Below are 20473 nucleotides of genomic sequence, written 5' to 3'. Positions count from 1 at the left end.
AATGGATATACATTACAATATTGAAGAATGACGTGATCTCAAAATGATTTGCAACTGTGAATTCAACTAATATCTAAAGTAAGGGTATAACTAAAGTGGTTAAGTTTTTTGAAATGAACTAAAGTGGTTAATTAAATAGCATACATATGTGACAACGTTAAGGTAGTGTTTGGTAACGGAACGGAACAGAACAGAACGGAACGAGACAGAACAGGATGGAACGGGACAATAATGTTCTGTGTGTTGTGTTTGGTAACTCCAAGTCAATAGAACAGAACCATGATTTTAATTACATATATAATCCTGCATGTTTAATATTTGATTGATAAAAACAAATTGAACTCAATTTAAAATCACTTTTTTTCATCTCCTCTCATCTATCATCATAGATTTTCATTATAAGTTAAAGTAATTGTTTCAAATAATCTATTTTCAGCTTCAGTTGAAACAAACACAAAAAGTGATTTTTTTGATTTTAAAAGTGATTTTATTGATTAAAAAGTGATTTTTTCAAAATAAGTTGAAACAAACGCACTCTAATTGGCTCGTTTGTCATTGCTTACAAAAACTGATTTTACTTTTGAAAAAATAATTGATTTTATTTTAATTAAGTTGATTCGTGTTTGACTATTCTAATTAAAATCACTTTTTTTTATATCTTCTCATCTATCATCATAGATTTTCATAATAAGCTAAAGTAGCTATTTCAAATAATCTGTTTTCAGCTTCAACTGAAACAAACACAAAAAGTTATATTTTGATTATCAAGTGATTTTTTGATTTTAAAAGTGATTTTTTTATTAAAAAGTGTTTTTTTTCAAAATAAGTTGAATCAAACGCACTCTAATTGACTGGTTTATCATTGCTTACAAAAACTGATTTTACTTTTGAAAAAATAATTGTTTTTATTTTAACTAAGTTGATTCGTGTTTGACTACTCAAATAAAATCATTTTTTTTTATCTCCTCTCATCTATCATCATAGATTTTCATAATAAGCTAAAGTAACTGTTTTAAATAATCGGTTTTCAGCTTCACCTAAAACAAACACAAAAAAGTGATATTTTGATTTTAAAAGTGATTTTGTATTAAAAAGTGATTTTTTTCTAAAATAAGTTGAATCAAACGCACTCTAATTGGCTCGTTTATCATTGCTTACAAAAAGTGATTTTACTTTTAAAAAAATAATTGATTTAATTTTAAGTGATTTTTTGAAAAAGTAGATTTTCATCTAACTTTGTCTACAAATATAATAAGTGCTTTCAATTTTAGAAGTGATTTTAAACTGTTTAGATAACGTAAAATATCAAATATAAATTAGGGGTATTTTTAAACTTGCAAAATTTTTAAGAGAGTGTTCTGTTCCGTTCCCTTCCGTTCCACCCTTTTCCAAGGAACCAAAGTGTCCCGTTCCTAGAGTCTTTTGTCCCGTTCCGTTCCATCTTAAAAATATGACAAATACATAATGAAACTCATGTGTCCCGTTCCGTTCCCTTCCCACTTGTCTATCAAACGCTACCTAAATGTTTGTCTGAGGAATTATAAAGTTCTTAGAAAATTCGTAAAATAAAAATTTAGTGCCTTTCATTTTTTAATGTTTTATATCTCATATAATCTAAATTTAAATTAAAATAATATTAATTAAAAATGACTTGGGTAAGATATGAATTTTTGAAATTTAAGTAAAAAAATTAAATAAGTATTGATTTAATTATTTTTAAATAATAAAAGAAATTATAGAAAAGAAAAGAAGTTGGAAAAAGTTTAAAACTATAAAATTTCAAAATTTAGCTTCATTGATAAAAAAAATATAACATTTGTTTTTTAGTTGTCAACTGCCATTACCTCGGCAAGGTTGGCTCAATCTTACCTGGCTCGCCTTTTATTAAGTCAATAAAAGATGGTTTTATCTCTATTTTCATTGTGCGCGAACGTCTGAATCAGAGTAAACTGGTGTTGTCATGCCCCAAGTTGATTGGTTTAGTGGAGGTTTCATTGATATTGCTTGTTGTGCCTTTTGAGGTGCCTTTAGATGTGTTTGAGTTTGCGTTTTTGTGGTTTTTTCCTGTTGTTTTCTTTGATAGAAATTTTGTGATCCAAACATAGGTTGTTTTCATGGCTATCGTTGTTGACGTTGTACTTTGTCAAGAGGACTAGCTAGTTCTCTACACCTTATTTATTTAATAATACTTTTGTTTTTGAAAAAATTATAAAAATTACTACAGAATACTATTTATGGAAACAAATAAACCACTAATAAAAAAGTATAAATATCACAATTAAATATTATTTTTAAAAAAATTAGTGAGACACATTTTTAACAAGCCAACCACCCGGTCAGCGGGGTTGCGTGGTCAATTTCAACCCATATTGACAACTCTATCTTGTTGGAGATTTAAAAATATTATACCACCATGCCTTATGTTAATTGATTTTTTCAAAAAGATTATGGTTTAAGTCTGTACGAAAGTGAAAACTCAAGGTAGTAATTTACAATTTTTTCTAAAAAATTATTTTTAATAGAATCACTAATTCAAGAAGAAAGAAACATGAATATACTAGATAACTTGTACATCCATTTCTGGAAATTTTATGAATGAGCTTAAATAACTTATTAGTAATTAAGTTTTATCAATTCATAAATTAAACTAATTTGAGTAAATTTAAAATGCCTTTTTTTTTTCAATGGTTCATAGTTTTCATTTACGAGCTTATATTATTAGCCCAACTAATTTTTTTTCTTTTTTTTTGGCCAAACAATTAATTATTTTTTCAAAGGCTTGTTTTTGTTCTAAGCCCAATTAATTAACCAGGCCTGTTTACTTTGTTCCTAATTGGGCCGGTCAAGTTGTTAATAAAGAAGGAACACAATCTGGCACGGTGATAGGAGTTACCACTAAAGTCCTTTTCATGACCAAAAACAAGACTAATCTCTAGTCTTATTTTGACAAAAAAAAAACGACTGAAGTTCTTTTGGCTATTTCAATTTTTTTTTGGACAAAATGAAAAGAAACAAAACAAAACAAGCAAAACCAAAAGAAACACACCCAACCCCTACATCCGAACAAGCAGAGGTTCCAACTAAGGGGGCGAGTCCTAAATCAGAAGGAAGTCTAAAGCTTGCCTGGCACCCGTCTTCTTTAAGAAATCTGCACAAGTCTTTCCTTCCCTGAGAATGTAGAGTACCCTGACTCCCACTGACGACTCAAAACAATCCTTGATATTCCAAATCAAAATTGGAAACAATTGATGCCACGAAGGGGGATTTGCAATAAAAAATACCGCATGAAGGGAGTCTGACTAACACACCACATGTCTATATCCCGTATCCCAAGCCACCTGGATAATTAATTTGATTGACAACAATTATTTTGATACAATTTAAAGTGGAAAAAAGCTATGTGGAATGCCGAACCACAAATGATGTCCAAATATTTATTTAAGCCCACTAAATGATTAGGTGGTGGAAATTTTGATTTTTCAAACCATCCATGATTTTGGTCGTTATTAAAGCATTTGGTACCTTGGTGATAATTAATCCTGCCAAAAATTCCAAAGAATTTTGAACACAATGAACAACTTGAATAATAAGTACATAAACGACCCATATCAACCCTGAATTTTACAAAACTTTCCAGATTTGATGTTTAGACTTTCAGAAACATGACAGTGGTGGTTTCAGAGTTATTTAAGAAGGTTCTAGTGATGGGTAAAGGTTGGAGATGAAGAACATGTTGAAGGTGAAACCTTGACTTCATGAAACGTTCCTAGAACCTTGCCAAACTCTCCAGATTGGATCCTCACACACCCAGAAACATGATTGAAGTGATTTTAGTGAAAATGGAAGATGATTTCATGAAGAGCCAAAAGGAGAAAATGAAGAACAAGTTGAATGTTTGTAGGAGAAATTATGAGCTTCTCTCTCTAATTTATGAAGTCAAGGTCAAAAGTGTGTTGTGGCTTTGACCTTAGGGCTGCAGAATGCTCGAATTTAAAGGCCAAATGTTGAGAAAACTTGAAGGACATATGGCCATGAAGTCTCTTCCATGAAGAAAAGTGTTCATGGAGTTGTCCCTTCCTATTGAAGGCAAGTGTTCTGCTCCATGCACTAAATCACCATCTAATACATCTGATTGCAGCCTAATTAATTAAGTCCATAAATTTGCCAAGGTGTGTGTGTGTGAATGTGGTTTTGGTATTTTATCATTTTTTCAAAGTATTATATTTTATTTGATTTTTCCTTAATTTAATTTCTCGAAATTCTATAATAAGCCGCTAATATGTTCAGAATCTTGACCGTAAAATAATTATTTTCCTCATAAACACATTTTCTTTCCCTTTAAATTTTTGAAATCATCTTATACACAAATCATCAATAACGATAAGTCAATAATAATAATAATAATAATAATAATAATAATAATAATAATAATAATAATAATTCAATGGAAAAAGGGAAAAATGAGGTGTTACACATGTGATTTATAAATATAAACGAAGAGAGTATCATTTTTTGTCCTGATTTGAAAACAATTTCTGATGACCATGTCATTTGTACGACGACAATGATGTGGCTCGCCACACATTTTAATGAGGACTAAATTTAAACTTTTTCCCATGTCAACATCTTCTCCCCATTCCAAAACCAATCACCTTCATCTTGGGTTTTTGGAGTTTTTGCAAGGAAAGGACGAAGGTAGGGGTTGGGTTTGAGGTTTTGGGTTTCACTATGGGTGTATCATTTTTAGTCCTGGTTTGAAAATGACTTTCGTTGATGATGGAATATGTACAAGCACGTCACATGTTTTAATGAGGGACTAAATTAAATTTTTTTTTCCATCTCATCATCATCTAACCATTCCAAAACCAATTCCTTTCATCTTGGGTTTGGGTTTATGTTTTTGGAGTTTGTGAAGGTTAGGAGCTGGATTTGAGGTTTTGGTTTTCTTGGTATTTTTTAAGATGATGGAAGAAGATGAAAATGTCTGTTTACTTTTTTGTTCTGATTTTTCATTTTTAGGTTTTAAGTTTTTGGGGTTGAGAAGATGAATGTGAGTGGTTATGGATGGGGTTGAGAAGAGAAGATGATGAAGGCGAGTGGAGTTTTGAAAAAGGATCCTAGAAGATGATGATGACATGGGAAAAATGTTTAAATTTGGTCCCTCATTGAAACACATGGCATGCTCCATCGTGGAGCCCTACACATGAGAAGGTCACTGGATGAAAAGTGTTTTTACAATTATACTCTGATTAGGGATGAAAATCTACACTCACTTATTTTATAGAGATGAAAAAACTCATTCAACCTATATATATATATATATATATATATATATATATATCATTACAAGATACTTTAATTTTTGCAACAGTGTAGCTATAGACACGAAAAATGATTCCTAAATTTTACGCTGCAGATTCAGACGATCTCATATTACCTATTACCTAAATGAACCTTTTACGAGAATAAGCAAGAACTGATTCCTGATACAGTTTTAGGCAACATTTTTTTCTTGTTCTCGATAACCAGTGGTACTAAAAGTAAAAAAAATGGTGTACCCCACCAGTAGTGGGAGATGTAAGGATTGATACATAGAATAACTTTTAGTTTAGTTGATAATCATATAAAGCATTAGATATTTTAGCCATTTGCATCAAATTCAAACTTCCTTCTTCCATACGTGCTCCTCCAGATGCACATACTACAATAAAAGGTAAAATTAAAGTTGGTCGGAATTAAGAGCTTGTTATTCAACAATATAACATGACTTTTATACCGATGTCAACCGATACCCATATCCATTGTATGCAATTATTCATCTAGATTAATCTGAATTTAGTTATTTTTTCCTCATTTCATCAAATCATTTATTAAAAAAAATTGGGTGTATATATATATATATATATATATATTTATATTTATAATTTTCTTAGGCTTTGCTTAGTTTTTAGAGGATAAGAGAAGATGACTTTGAGAGGAAGGAGAGGAGGGAAAGAGAAGGAAAAGAGGAAGGGTAAGCCCTTCCCTTTTTTCTAAGTCCCAAATTCTCCAAAATTGCGCAATTTGGGTAATTGAAATTGAAATATACACCCTCTGGTCACATATATAAGCAAAAAAAAAAACATTTTAGGTTCATTCATTTAATGAATGTATCTAATCATTAATAATAATTAGATACATTCATTAAATGAATGAACCTTGATTAGATACATTCATTAAATGAATGAACCTAAAATGTTTTTTTTTGCTTATATATGTGACCGGAGGGTATATAACTAGAAGAAGGTTATAGAGGAGTATTGGAGGATTTTCAAAAATATCTTTAACACTTTTCCTCTTTTTATAAATCTTGCAAACAATGTGAGAGCTTCTCATAAATCTATCCCTTCTCTTCAAACATACTCAACTCACAAACACACCCGACCATTTGTTTGTTTGGGGGTGAGGTTTAAGGTGGATTTGGTGGAACATTTGGGGAATCGGATGAGTGCAGTGCAGTGTATGCATTGGCTAGTAAGGTATAGCTTAATCAATGATCTCGGGTTCGAGCTCTAGACATGATCAAATATGGCTCGAGCAAGACTTAATCTTGTGGAGGATACACATCGTTTGAAGAAGAGAAAAAAAAAAACAGAACTACATAATTAAAGCTTTCTCATCAGAGGGTTTTTTCATGGAATACCTTGATAATATTAACCAAAGTCAATTGTCATTTTATCAAGCAGCTGGCGGGTTTTTGTCTGTTGAGAATTATAAGAAATTGTTAGAAGTCAACATCATAACAATATTGGTTCAACAAAGCCAGGTTAGGCATTAGTGTTAAATTGAGAATAAGACGCGCTTTATAGATGACCAAAACTCAGGGTTGAATTGAAATTTCTTTGTGCAGCTATAAATGATCATCCTTTTAGAGGGATTGGGGACCATTATGAGTTTAATGATTAGAGGTTCCTCATTCCCTACGTTCTCCCTTGAATTTAATCATTTTTTTCATTGCAAGTTTAATTTTAATGCACTGCATATTTTTTTTTTACACTGTCAACCAATCATATTTCAGAGATTTGTTATGTCACTCAATTTAATTAAATAATAAATCAATCTTTCTCACATTAAAGATATCTAATAGATTGAAAGTGCAAAAAAAACTTTACAATAACGGTTCATATAACTTTTTCTCTAAGTATCGCAATTTTTATTTATTTAAACAGTACGTGTGCCAAATACAAGTAAAATATTTTGTATATATTGTCGACGGTCCGGTAACTGCTCGTGCGGCTCAATCTTCCATGTGCACATGAAGCTATATATGCTATTAGATCAGTCAGGGGAAATACTCAAATGGATAAAGATAGTTGAACCCGCGGTTTCATGTAGCTTCAATCGACCGAATTGAGGTAAAAAAAGAAGTAAAATGGTGAAGTAAAATGGCCAAAAAATTCATGGATGATGTTTTCTACGTGCATTATGTGAAGTTTAAAACCGTCACGGAAGCCAGAAGGGAAAGTTTATAAAAGAGAAGAAAAATGAGACATTGGTAGTGAAACACCGCAACAAATGAGGATAAGCAAATCATTTGTAAATTTTGTGGCGGTTTCGGTTTCAAACGGCCACTAACACGTTATATTTTAAAACTTTGTAGTTTGTGGTTGTTAAGCCGCCAAAATATATGTATGTCAATAAAATGACTAGAAAGTTTGGAGTTTTACGTGTCGAAACTCTACCTAATTTTTTTAAAACACAGTTTATCAGATCTATTTTAGTAACCTATTTATATAATAATAATAATATATACAATTAAAACTCTCTTAGAAAGAAAGTTTCTACAGATGTTGCTACCATAGAGAATGATTTCCTCAATACGTTTCTTTTAACGTTACTACTTTTAGCTCGATCTAACATTTCTACTAGGTATTGAGTTTATGGGTCACATCTTTTATAAAAGTCTTCATCACCTCACTCATTCTTAATCAATATGAGACACTAACTCGTACTTGGGTTCTCAAAATTAGTTTCGTCTACTAGTCAGTCGAGTAAAAGTAGCAGAGCCAACATGATTAAATGTCTAAAGGCTGTTGAAACATACACTTTGACTTCACTAAGACTATATGCCCGAAACACAAGTTATGTCGGACTCTATAAATACATGTTTAATTACATGAGCATTAATAATTTTGCTCATTATGTTTTGATTCAACTTTGAGTTCTTATTTCTCTCTCTTCCTAAGGTGATTTGAGCGTCGACTGGATGTTTTATATGCAATTACCTCCCCGACCATTCCCCACCATGGACAACTAACATACCAGCGTGTGTAAAGTCTGAAACAACCACACGAAGATCAAAGGGATTCACAGCTGCTTGGTTTCTACCGACTACCGGTCTAGTCTCGTTCTATTTGTTTAGACATATATCATCTTATTTTTTTGAGTTTATGGTCTCTATAAAAATGAGCCAGCCATAAATTAATTAGGACCATGTTAGAGTTAATTAGTAAAAACTTGTTTTAACTCATCCTAGCTAAGAACACTCCCCGACACATATATGAGGCATTAGGGTTATTTATTTTGCAGGGGAAATCTATTAAGGATGTGTACTCATTATACTACATTTGAGTCATTTTTTCACCTTACAATTTTGATATTGCAGGCTATTACTAACCGTGACTATATACTTGGAGATTTGGAGAAATAGGAATTATATTTCTTTTCCTGCTTCTTTTGGTAAGACGAAAAAAAAGGAGGACTAGCTAGTAGTTATGAGAGTAAGGGAGATGTATTAAATTCTCTTACGTGAAAACTCTCATATTTTTTCATCTTTAAATTTTGTGATATATATGTCTTTATTTGTATAAAATATGCGAAATTCTTTAAAAATTGCAAAAAAAAGATAAACACAATATTTTACTAGACATTATCGTGTAAAATAAGAGGATCTTAATCGAAAAAGAGAGTGGCACTCTTCTCAACCAAGACAGGTGAAGGCAAGTATACTTACATCTTTTGAAACTGAAGTATCCTTACATTGAAAAGCAGTACTGCGTCTTAGTTGATTAATTAATGGGGCAAGTAAAGGGGTGTGCTGAATCTGCGGCTCCACAACCACAGGCTTCAGAGAATAAACATCAAAGTCATACTAGAAGTTAGGTGAGCAACTTTAAAGACTATGATAAAAATTAAATTGGCCATTTAATGTATGTTAGGTCTATTAATGAATTGGTCTAGTAAATGGCCTTAATTAGATTCATGCAGCAGTAGCACCCATGCATTAAACGCATCATTTTGACAAAGTGTAGGTGGCTGCTCTTTTCAAACATTTAAAGGACGCAACAACATTTTGTACATTTCTTTCCTTTCAAATAATCTACCATGTGAATATCATAGCCCCTTATGGTTGAACAAGAAAAAATGGCTAAGATTTTAAAACACATACAAAGACATGAAATACAATTTGGATGGGGTGCAAGTCACAATCTAGGATTAGTAGGTTTTTAACAGTACATTCATAATGGGGTTTTCCAATTTTCCTTTCTCATTAAGTTTGGTGCTTGAAAATGGTAATCACCGGCAGCACAACTTGTTGGTTCTATGACAAATTTGGGATGCTTATTTATTGTAAGAAGGACTGAGTGAGAGGGCAACCCATGGTGCATTTATTTTTGCTAACCTGAATTTGTTTAAGATTTCCATCCTGTGTGTTACTCATGGCTATGAATATGGGCAACAAATTATTGTTCGACAGAATAGTAGTTGAACCATCAATATGAGTTCATATGCTTAAACACGGGGTTGAGATTTTTTAATAAATTAAAAAGTTAATTAGAAAAATATGTTTTAGTAAAAATTGGAAGTGTAAATTATTTCAAGTAATGCAACTCCAACTATAATACCAACTAAAACCTTGAGCATGTTAACTTAGAAATTAATTGCGACCCAATAACCTATAGGCTATGTTTGATTTTCCGTTTATAATGTTAGAAACTTAAGTGTGAGTTTAGAGTTTTCATCACAGGAAATGATATTGAAAGTGAAAGTAAAAGTCTTAATTAAAAATATATAAGAAATAAAACTCACAAACTAATAACTAAGGTTTTGAGTAAAATCTAAATTTAATAGTGTCATTAATTGGTGTAGTTTGTTCTTTGTCCAATGTGATCTGAAGAGATTTCGATGCCCCGCATGAGCTAGAATCTACTTATAATTTATTATTAAGTGTAAGGATGTACTCCCTCCGTTCCTATATAACTGATACTTTAAGGTTGTAGCACAAATATTAAGAAGTAGCAATTAATATTCTTGTTTTACTAAAATTACTATCTAACTTCCTATTATACCCTTTATCTCTCTTATTAATTCTAACTTTTCAATTTTCCTACCAACAATAAATGAAGGGCACAATTGATAAAGTAGCATTAATGCTCTCTTGAAATTGTAAAAGTATCAGTTAAATAGGAACAAAAAAAAGAACCAAATTAGTATCAGTTATTTAGGAACGGAGGGAGTATCTAAAATAAAATAATCCAAAATCAATTAATATGAAAGTTCCAATCATAATTTTTGTTGTGAACTTAATTAATATTGTTAAACACTAAGAAAAACACAGAAATCACTTTTCTTAATTTTTGTATTGCAGGGGATTTTAACGTTGTGCTAAAACCAGAGGAGTGAGTAGGTGCTGGAAATCCTGAAGTATATGGCCGTCGTGAAACTGTAGATTTCAACTCTTTTGTTTCCAATCTGAATTTTCTTGAACACCCTGTGGTGGGCAATAAGTTTACATGGTTCCGTCCAAACGGCCTTGCTGCTAGTAGACTATACCGTTTTCTCATGTCCTCTGATTGGTGTTGTTGTTGGCCTAATGGGAATCGGTTTGTTCTGGAAAGGAATTTGTCAGATCAATTGTCCAATTTTGTTTTGGAGCAAAGTTGTAGATAGGGGGCCGAAGCCTTTCAAAGTTCTGAATTGTTGGTTTATGGACCCCCGTTTCAAGGAGTTTGTGAGGAAACAATGGGAACAAATTAGTATACCGGGGCCAGGAGGTTATGCTCTTAAAGAGAAACTGAAAAGACTCAAAGCGAGGCTTAGAGTGTGGAATGCATAAATTTCTGGTGATGTAAACAGGAATCTGAAGTCTCTAGAAGCACAGATTGAAGCTTTAGACCAGAAGTTGGTGGGGAGTGGCTTAACTGTCCAGAGAGTGCAACAAAGAGAGGCTCTTCAGTTGGATTTTTGGCGGTCTGCAAAGTATAGGGACTCAATTTTGTTTTAAAAGTCCCGCTACAAGTGGCTTCTGGAGGGGGACTATAATTCAAAAAAAATTCATTCGTTCGTTAACCGGAGACGACAGACAAATAGCTTAGTAGGGTTGGAGTTGAACGGGTTGTGGGTTGAGGACCCTTGTCTTGTGAAAAGAGGCGCTAAAGAGTTCTTCGAGCACAAATTTAGCAGAGCTAATTCAATGGTGCCAATAGTAGATGGAGTACCTTTTCGACAGATAAGAATGGAAGACAATGCTTTACTCATTGCAAAATTTGATCCATTGGAAGTGAAAGAGGTTGTATGGGAATGTGGAAGTGATAAAACCCCTAGCCCTGACGGCATGAACTTTAAGTTTTTAAAGTCTTTATGACATTTGTTTTCCAATGAATTTCAGGACTTCATTGATGACTTTCATACTCATGGGCGCTGGCCTAAAGGAGGTGATTCTTCTTTCATCACTTTGATACCTAAGAAGGATAACCCAACTGACTTATCTGAATATAAGTCGATCTCCCTCATAGGTTGTGCCTATAAAGTTGTCTCCAAAGTCTTGGCAAACCATTTGAAACAGGTGCTTCCATCCTTAATTGATGAGTCCCAAAGCGCTTTCTTGGAAGGGAGGGGGTCTTCTAGACAATGTGGTGGTGGCCAATGAATGGGTCAATGAGGCTAAGTCGAGGATGAAGAGTTCTACGGCTTTTAAAGTGGACTTCGAAAAAGCTTACGACTCCGTCCATTGGGATTTCCTCTACTATATGATGAAGAGGATGAACTTCGATGACTTATGGATTTCCTAGATTAAGGGGTGCATTGAATCTGCGAGAATCTCAGTCTTAGTTAATGGCAGCCCAAGTGAAGAGTTTAGCATGGGAAGGGGCATCTGTCAAGGAGACCCTATTGCCCCCTTTTTGTTCCTTATCATAGCAGAAGGTTGGGCTCTTGAGACAAGCTGTAGTCTTTGACAAGTTTAAGGGGTTCAAGTTTGGTGGGATGAATGGAGAGGAGATATATATATATTGCAATTTTCAGACGACACACTATTCATCGGAGAAGTCTCTAGAAGAAACACATTCACTCTAAAATGTATTCTCCATTGTTTTGAGATGGTATCAGGTCTGAGAGTTAATTTCTTCAAAAGCAGTTTGATTAAGGTGGCAGTGGATAAGGGTGAATTAGAGGTGCATTATGCAATTCTGAATTGCAAGGTAATGAGAATTCCCTTTCTCTATTTGGTGTTGCAGGTTGGTGGGAATCTGACGAAATTGGAGTTTTGGAATCCCATTCTCTATAAGCTTTCCTTTGGTGGACGAGTTTGTCTGATTAATAGCACTTTATCTTCAATTCCATTGTTTTACTTATCTTTTTACAGATTTTCTGTGGGAGTAGAGAAAGAATGTGTTAAAATAATGAGAAAGTTTACGTGGGGGGGGGGGGGGGGGGCTGAGGCCTCGCAGACAAAAATAGCCTGGAACAGTTGGGATATAGCTTGTAAACCCAAGGCGCTGGCCTAGGTATTAAAGACTGGGGGGATTTTAATAAAGCCTTGCTCGGTAAGTGGCGGTGGCGGCTTTGCTCTGGTGATAATGGTTTATGAGCTCGTATAATCAGGTGTATATTGGCTTAATTGGTGATTCTCAGGTTGGTCCACAATCAATCTAGGGGAAGGATATATTAAATTTGTGCTTCAATTCTCCTTCTGGTGAATGGTTTTCAGATGCGGTTGCAAGGAAGATTGGTAATGGATCTACCGTTCGGTTTTGGGTTGATATCTGGGCTGGGAATGACGCCTTGGCAGTCAGGTTCGACAGGCTCTTCCAGCTCTCCTCTCAGAAGCATTGTGTTTTGGTAGATATGGGTTCATGGCGCAATGGGATTTGGCACTAGGAGCTAACTTGGAGACGGAGCTTGAGGGATTGAGACCTGGCAGTGTTGGCAACTCTTATGAATTCAATCGAGCAGATTGTGTTTAAGGAAAGGGGTTGAGGATAGGTGGGTTTGGAAGGATAGCGTCTGCGAAGGCTATACTGTAAGGGTTGCGTACTCATTGATTAGAGGCATTGTTAATGTACAACCAATTCCGGTGTTTGTTCAGATGTGGAAAGCTTTTGTCCCTCCTCATAGCAAGTCCTCAGAACCCAGAGGAATTTCCCTCCTGGCCAAGTTTTGTTTAGTTTGAACTCGGCTCCAGAGTAATCTCCACATGAAAGCTCTAAAACATTTTTAAAATAACACCTCTATTTTATATGGACAAAAAACATATTAAATTCTTAAATATATTAAAATCAATTCTTTTCATGAGATAATGTTTGAATAATATATATTTAGTTAAATAAGCATTATGTTTAAAAAAAGTTAAATAAGCATTTAAAACTAACAGTTTGACTCTGGAAAGGCTAAGGGAGCATACTCATAATTGTATCTTATGATAGCACAAATATATTTTCATCTCCCCGCAATTATTGGTGCATGTACAACTGAAAACGACTAGCTTCAGTTCAAACAAAAATAATTGAATTATGTGAATATTCTACTTCGGGTATCAAAACTATAAAGAAAGTGTTATACAAAAAGTGTGTCGATATAGTGGTAAATAAGTTAATTAGTTCACGAGAGAATAAGTTCGAACTCAGAAATACATTTTTTAGAAGAGAATTAAGAAATAATTGTTTTGTAAAGAGTGATGACATCCGTCATCGATAAAAGAAAATATTTTCCTATTAAAAAACTAAAATAAAAGAATAGGCAACAAAAAAGTAGAAAGAAAAAAAGGTATGGCAATTGGCAAGGGGGTCCCCTCAAGAAATTATTGATGTTTGGATTGGTGGTTAGGAGTGATATGAGATGAATTTTTTTTTTATGTTTCACTATTAATGTATGTTGATCAATGGTAGGATAAGATGGAAATCGGGGAATGGATACCATCTCATCTATCTATATATATATATATATATGAAAATAATGTTTCCTTCTAGAAGCCTATGCCACATGGCACCCCCAAATTCTTCCAATTTTCCTCCAAGAAAAAAAAATCCTTCCTTTTTTTTTCCAACATAAAACCACATGACTCACATAATTATTGTTATCTAATTTAATTTTCAGTTATCTTTGATAAACATAAAATAGAAACAATTACAAAACACATGCCTAACATTCAAAAAATTAAACAATACGGATTGAAAATAATTTTTCTATTTTTTTACTTTTTTATTAAACAATACGGATTCAAAAAAAAAATTTAGGAATGAAACACATGCCTAACATACAAAACCCAGATTCTTTTTTGTTAATTTTTTTTTCATCAAATCTATATATATTAACCCAGCTTTTTTTTTATACAAAATAACTACAACACAGCTGTTAAAATAAAAATCTCATGATGTTTTAACAGTATAAATAAATAGTGCAAAATTATAAGTTCAACCTCATGTTTAACACTATTTATTTGCAAAAAAAATAAAACACAGCTTTTAAAATAATACTAAAGAAAAGATGATTTACAATACAAGTATATTAAAAAAATTCATTCAAATAATTTTAAAAAAATTCTATTTAAAAAAAAACTATTGTTTTTTTTTAATTTAAACAGCCTTTGTTAATTCGGTCAAAATTATAAAGTTTGTACATAAATTATAAATGTTTTCCTATCTATCTATATATATATCTATATATATATATGAAAATAAGGTTTTCTTCTAGAAGACCTATGCCACATGTCCCCTCCTAACTAATTCATTTTCCCTCCAAAACAAAAAACTCATTTCCACTTTTTTTTGCCACATTAATTGCTATGTTCAATAATACCTATGACTACATACACACTAAATTAATAATTTTGAAAAAAAGTTTATAAAAATAGAAACGTAAAAAATAATTCAAACCGATAACTTCAGTTATTTTATTTTTTGTTACACTTACAAGTAAATTTTTTTTTAAGAATAAAACATCAGTATTACTTTTTTTTTTGAAAATAACATCAGTATTACTTATTACTTATGAAAATTATCAAGGTCAGGATATTGGTTATTTTTCTAAAAAAAGAATATTAGTTCAAAATCATATTATTTTCATCTCCTCCAAATTTTTGAAAAAATGATAACAACATGAACATCTCTAACTGTATTTCATTTCATCCATTATTAAAAATTCCTTATTATTAGATTTAAAATATTCGAAAGTAATCAATTCTAATTAAAACTAAATTTTATTTTCAAATTTTATTTTTTATTTTCGCTTATATTCTTTTTTAAGATGTATCGAGTATCAAAAAAAGATTATATTACAAAGTTGAAAATATGATTCATAAAAATAAATGGAATCCTTTTTATTTTAATTAATAATATAGTAAATACTTATAATAAATATTTTAATTATTTCAAATAAAAATAAATATTGGACCGATCCCTGAAGAGTGTAATTTATCTTTTCGATGTACCAAAAAAATTGGATTTTTTATTTTTTATTTTTCTAAAATATTTTTTACTTATTTTTCGTTGATATCGTGGTTAAAATGATTTTAAAAGATAAATTAAATTATTTAATAAATTCGAATTTACTTGGTTATAGTAATTGTTTAAAATCTAATTGATATATTTTTTTTATAGGTAAAAGTTACTTGTTAGTAAATTAGTACAAATTTATACTGATTATAAAATGAGTATGATGAGCAAATGAATATTTGAAAATCAAATAAATATTGGTTTTTTTAAATTTTCAGCATCATTTTTGTTTTGAAGTTATCGAAAATTTTCCAATAGAATAAATATTTCATATTTATATTTATTCTACTCATCTTTACTAAAATTTTATTTATTATAATTGAAATTAATGACTTTAATCATTTCCTTAAATTAAAGAATATAATTAATTGTCTTTTTGAAATTCAAATTTTAAAAACATTGATGCTCAAGAATTGATGATTTTTTGAACAATAATATAATTTGTAATAAATAACGAAAAACTTAATTAGATTAGAGAAGGTTAATAAATATATTTCCTTATTTTCATTCGCAACAATTTCAGCACCATTTCCTGCGTACCTCCTTGACAATAAGGCAAGGACTTTCATTTTCTTTCATTTTTTTTTTTATCATATACTTCTTCCTCCCATCTTTGGAATTTCTTATGAAAAAAACTCATCTTTTTTTCCTCCATGCGTCTACTCCATGTTAAGTATTTTCAACATTTTTCCATATTTCCCATACTCCTCTTTCCTCCCTTTCATTTTTCTATTTCTCATTTCATTATTCGATTTCATACTAAGGAACTTTCACCTTCAATTTTTCTTTCATCTGGAACGACTCTATAGAAAAATAATTTGTCAATCATGTGTAAGGTAATGATTTTTATCTTAATCCAAAAATAATTAATTTTACTATAAATACTTGCGCATTGGTTAGAATTCATTTGCTTTTTCCGAGACATTTTTCACATTATTTCTTTAGTCTATAGCATTCTCTTTCACCTGTTCTTTGTGACATCGTGCTTATCTTATTTTGATTTATTGTTTTCAGGGTTTTATTTCCATTTTTTTTTATAATTCTCCACCGCCACTGTTTGATCGCAATATCGTAAGTTTATTATTGGTTGTGTTATCCTATTATTCACTCTTTTTTATTTGTTGTGTCCAATGGTCAATTTCATGTTTCATGCTCCCCTTATTTACTCATTCTTCCATTTTTGATTCACCATTATATATTGTTCCACCTCTTTTTTAAATCATGAAGGGGAAATACCGAAATCCTTCAATTTCTCTACTTAGATTGATAAAGTGGATTTTTTTTCCTCCATCATCCTTGGTAGGCAGTGGTTACCATAGGTATGAGCGAAGGGCTGAAGACAAAAAAGGGGAAAGAGCTAACAGTATTAGTCACGTGAGATTTTATTCAAAAATAAGAAAAGTCTTTAGATATAAATAATTTTTGTAAATTCTTTATTATTTTTTGTTTATTTATTCTGATATTTTTTTCCTGTGATTTGATTTGAGTTTTATTAGAGTTGGGGTTTTCATTTTGTTGTTACATATTGATTTCTCTTTGAAATTAACAATTTGATTATTTTTGCATGTGCGTTTTATTTATTTATTAACCATTTTGGTGTTAATCATCCTGGATTTTTTTTCCTTTATGCTTTATTTTTATTAGTTTTTTAACACAGACATGTCATGCCACGCCATTCTTATGTTTCGTATACAATATGCTCGGCCTATTAAGCATTTTTCTATTGTTATTATAAATACAAACAATGATGAGAAACTATTAGCAAATTAATAATGAATCAAATATTAATAATTTAACATGTATTAAAAATTAAAAATACTGATTTAATGTATATACAAAAAACTTCTATAAAAGCATAAAACTTATAAAAAAAACTTATATAATGAATCGAATGTTCTTTAGTAATTTTAATTATTTTTTTCCTTATTTGCGCGAAAAAAATATAATGTGTAACAAGATATGAGTATGTCCACGTTTTGTTCAAAAAAATACGGTGAAAAATCTTCGTAAAAAGTTTTACCGTATCTACTACATTTTTTAGGGTGACAAAATTCAGTGCACGGTCTAATGTAACCACGTTGCGAAATTCAAGTCAACCTTAAAAGAGGGGTTGTGCTACGAGATTGCCCTGATCAACGTCTCTATCAATTCGTACAAATATAAACTTTGCACTCATCCATGCAGGTTGTACTTTAAGCTGACCACCACAGTGAAACTAATAAAAAGTTTACAAATTCCCTTTGATGGGTTAACTTCACACCCTTTCTTTTTATGTCTGGACAACTCATAGAAGATGAGAAATTGATCGGTATAATTCAGACATATTTCTAATTTCTTTCAATAAAAAAAAAATAAAGACCACCACCATCTTCAATATTTTGATGCAGATGTCATGTGTTTTGTCGTAACTAAAGGTGAACTTTAGATTTCAAAAAATAAGATACAAAAGTCAACTATATTGTTGTTGATTTGGATGCTCTAGAGTAAGTAATATAATTTAACCTTCTTGTGATTCCTTAATTTGAAAACTATATATTTACCTTAATGATTGAATTCCAACGGAAGTGAATCTTGAGGTGTACACTGCACAGAGAAGGCAATGGGTAGGATATTATAGTACTCATCCCTGTATCCGTGCTTTCAAAAACTACCTATACCGTCTCTATACCCGTGTATATAGATTTTTTAAAAAAGAGGAAGTGAGAAATTTGTAATTTAAATTCTTTTGTTATAGTCTTAAGTAAGGTTGTAGGTTAATAATTTACATATTTCATAAAAAGTTGAGTATATTAGCAACAATATATACAATATTACTTTAAGAAAACAATAGATACAGAACTTTTGGGTAACAATATATATAATATGATAACAATACTTATTCAATTATTTTTTATGATTAAAAAAAATTTTATTTTTTTAAAATAGTAGAAAATTATAACTTCAATTAAGTTTTTTTTTTAAAAACTGAATATGAAATATTATTAGAGAAAAAAACTCTTCATGAGAACAACCCTCTCATGAATAAGGAAAACAACAGAATCCAAACCAGAACGGCGAAACAAAACAAGTCCCCCTCAAATGCCTATACTTAATGTTTGTTAAAATACTATGTCATATATATATCTATATATATTTATATATATATATATATAAATTAATAATGTATGGGGTGGGTTGGGTAACCAGTATTTTTTTGGGTAATTACCCATGCCTAATCGTATACCCATCTAGCAGGTTTTCACCCTACTCATTTTATCACATTGACTCAAACACAGACGATGTTAATGTACTCATTGACCAATTATTTGTTAAATGAATCAGTTTACAAGATAATTGTAAAATAAAAAAACTACAATGAAGTATGTAAAATAAATCCCTAAAATTTATTCGTTTCATACTAGAGTAGGAACTGGATTTAGTTGTTAATCTATCTTAGATTTAAATATTGAATTACATAGAAAATAAAATCACGACCTCAATATTATAACTTCTACCTTTCAAAAAAACAAAAATTCTATCTTTATTCATTTAAAAAAAATTATACTCCCCCATAAATTTTATTTTAGAACTTTTTAATTTAAAATTCAAGTGAATTATAAAAAGAATCTGAGTTGAAAATTTAAGTGACTTTAAGTTTTTTTATTTAAAAAATCTCAATTTTTCCAAATTTAAATAAGTAAAAATTTATGGTAGATTAATACACAATGTTCACTATTAAGAACATATAATTAAAACAATTGTTAAGATATATTTACTAAAAAATAAAAAACATAATACTACACAAAATTTACATTTTAAATAACAAAAGTCACCCCGTGCAGGGCACGGGTAATTCCACTAGTATAATTTGGAACTAGAGAAATCTCAACAATCATGAATCTTCAATTCTATACATGTTTACAACACAAATTCACTATATAGATAGAGACTTTCACGTTATTTTCTACCACACACACTTTTTTCTCCTCCTCTTCTCCTTTTCTATGGAAAAATAACACTCAATCCTTATATTTTTATCAATTTCACTTGGTGCATTGTACACTACTTTTAATCTCTTTACCCATGAGATAATGTATTCTATCATTTAAAGTTATTCTCCTCTTCTCTTTTCCCTACTATAATTAATTGTGTTATCTTTGTCCCCGTAGGATAGCTCAAGTGGTAGGAGCTGAGGGAATGAGTATACGAGACACTCAGTCAAATGTTGCAAAATATATTGAGGATGGGCAGGTAGTGAGGCCAGTTCAAGGGAAGACATAAGGATGTCTTATTTTAATAAAAGAGTGATGGATTAGGCCAATTGCAAACATATGAAGGAAAAATATGCTTGAGAGTTCTAGAATAGAAAGCAAAATGAATATGAAATATGATCTTATGTAAAATTGTCATCTAAAAGATTTTTCTCAATTGACATTAACATCTCTTAATTGTTTAGAAAACATTAATATATAAAATTTATTCAATAATCAACTCTCTCTCTCTATATATATATATATATATATATATATAATATAAAGTTATACAAAATTTCATAAATATAATATTATAAAAATTTTAGATATTACTATATAGTAAAGTAACCCGTGCATTGCACGGGTAATTCCGCTAGTTCCATTGATTTTCCGGTTTTTGCTACTCCCAATTTGAGAGGTATATATATATGGAGTCGAATCAAGATTTTACTCCTTTAAAAAATTATCAATTTATAATTCTAACACTTTTTT

Source organism: Lotus japonicus, chromosome 3 (assembly GCF_012489685.1).
Source record: "Lotus japonicus ecotype B-129 chromosome 3, LjGifu_v1.2".
In the NCBI taxonomy this organism is placed as follows: domain Eukaryota; kingdom Viridiplantae; phylum Streptophyta; class Magnoliopsida; order Fabales; family Fabaceae; genus Lotus; species Lotus japonicus.
Note: the sequence above shows the minus strand (reverse complement) of the source record.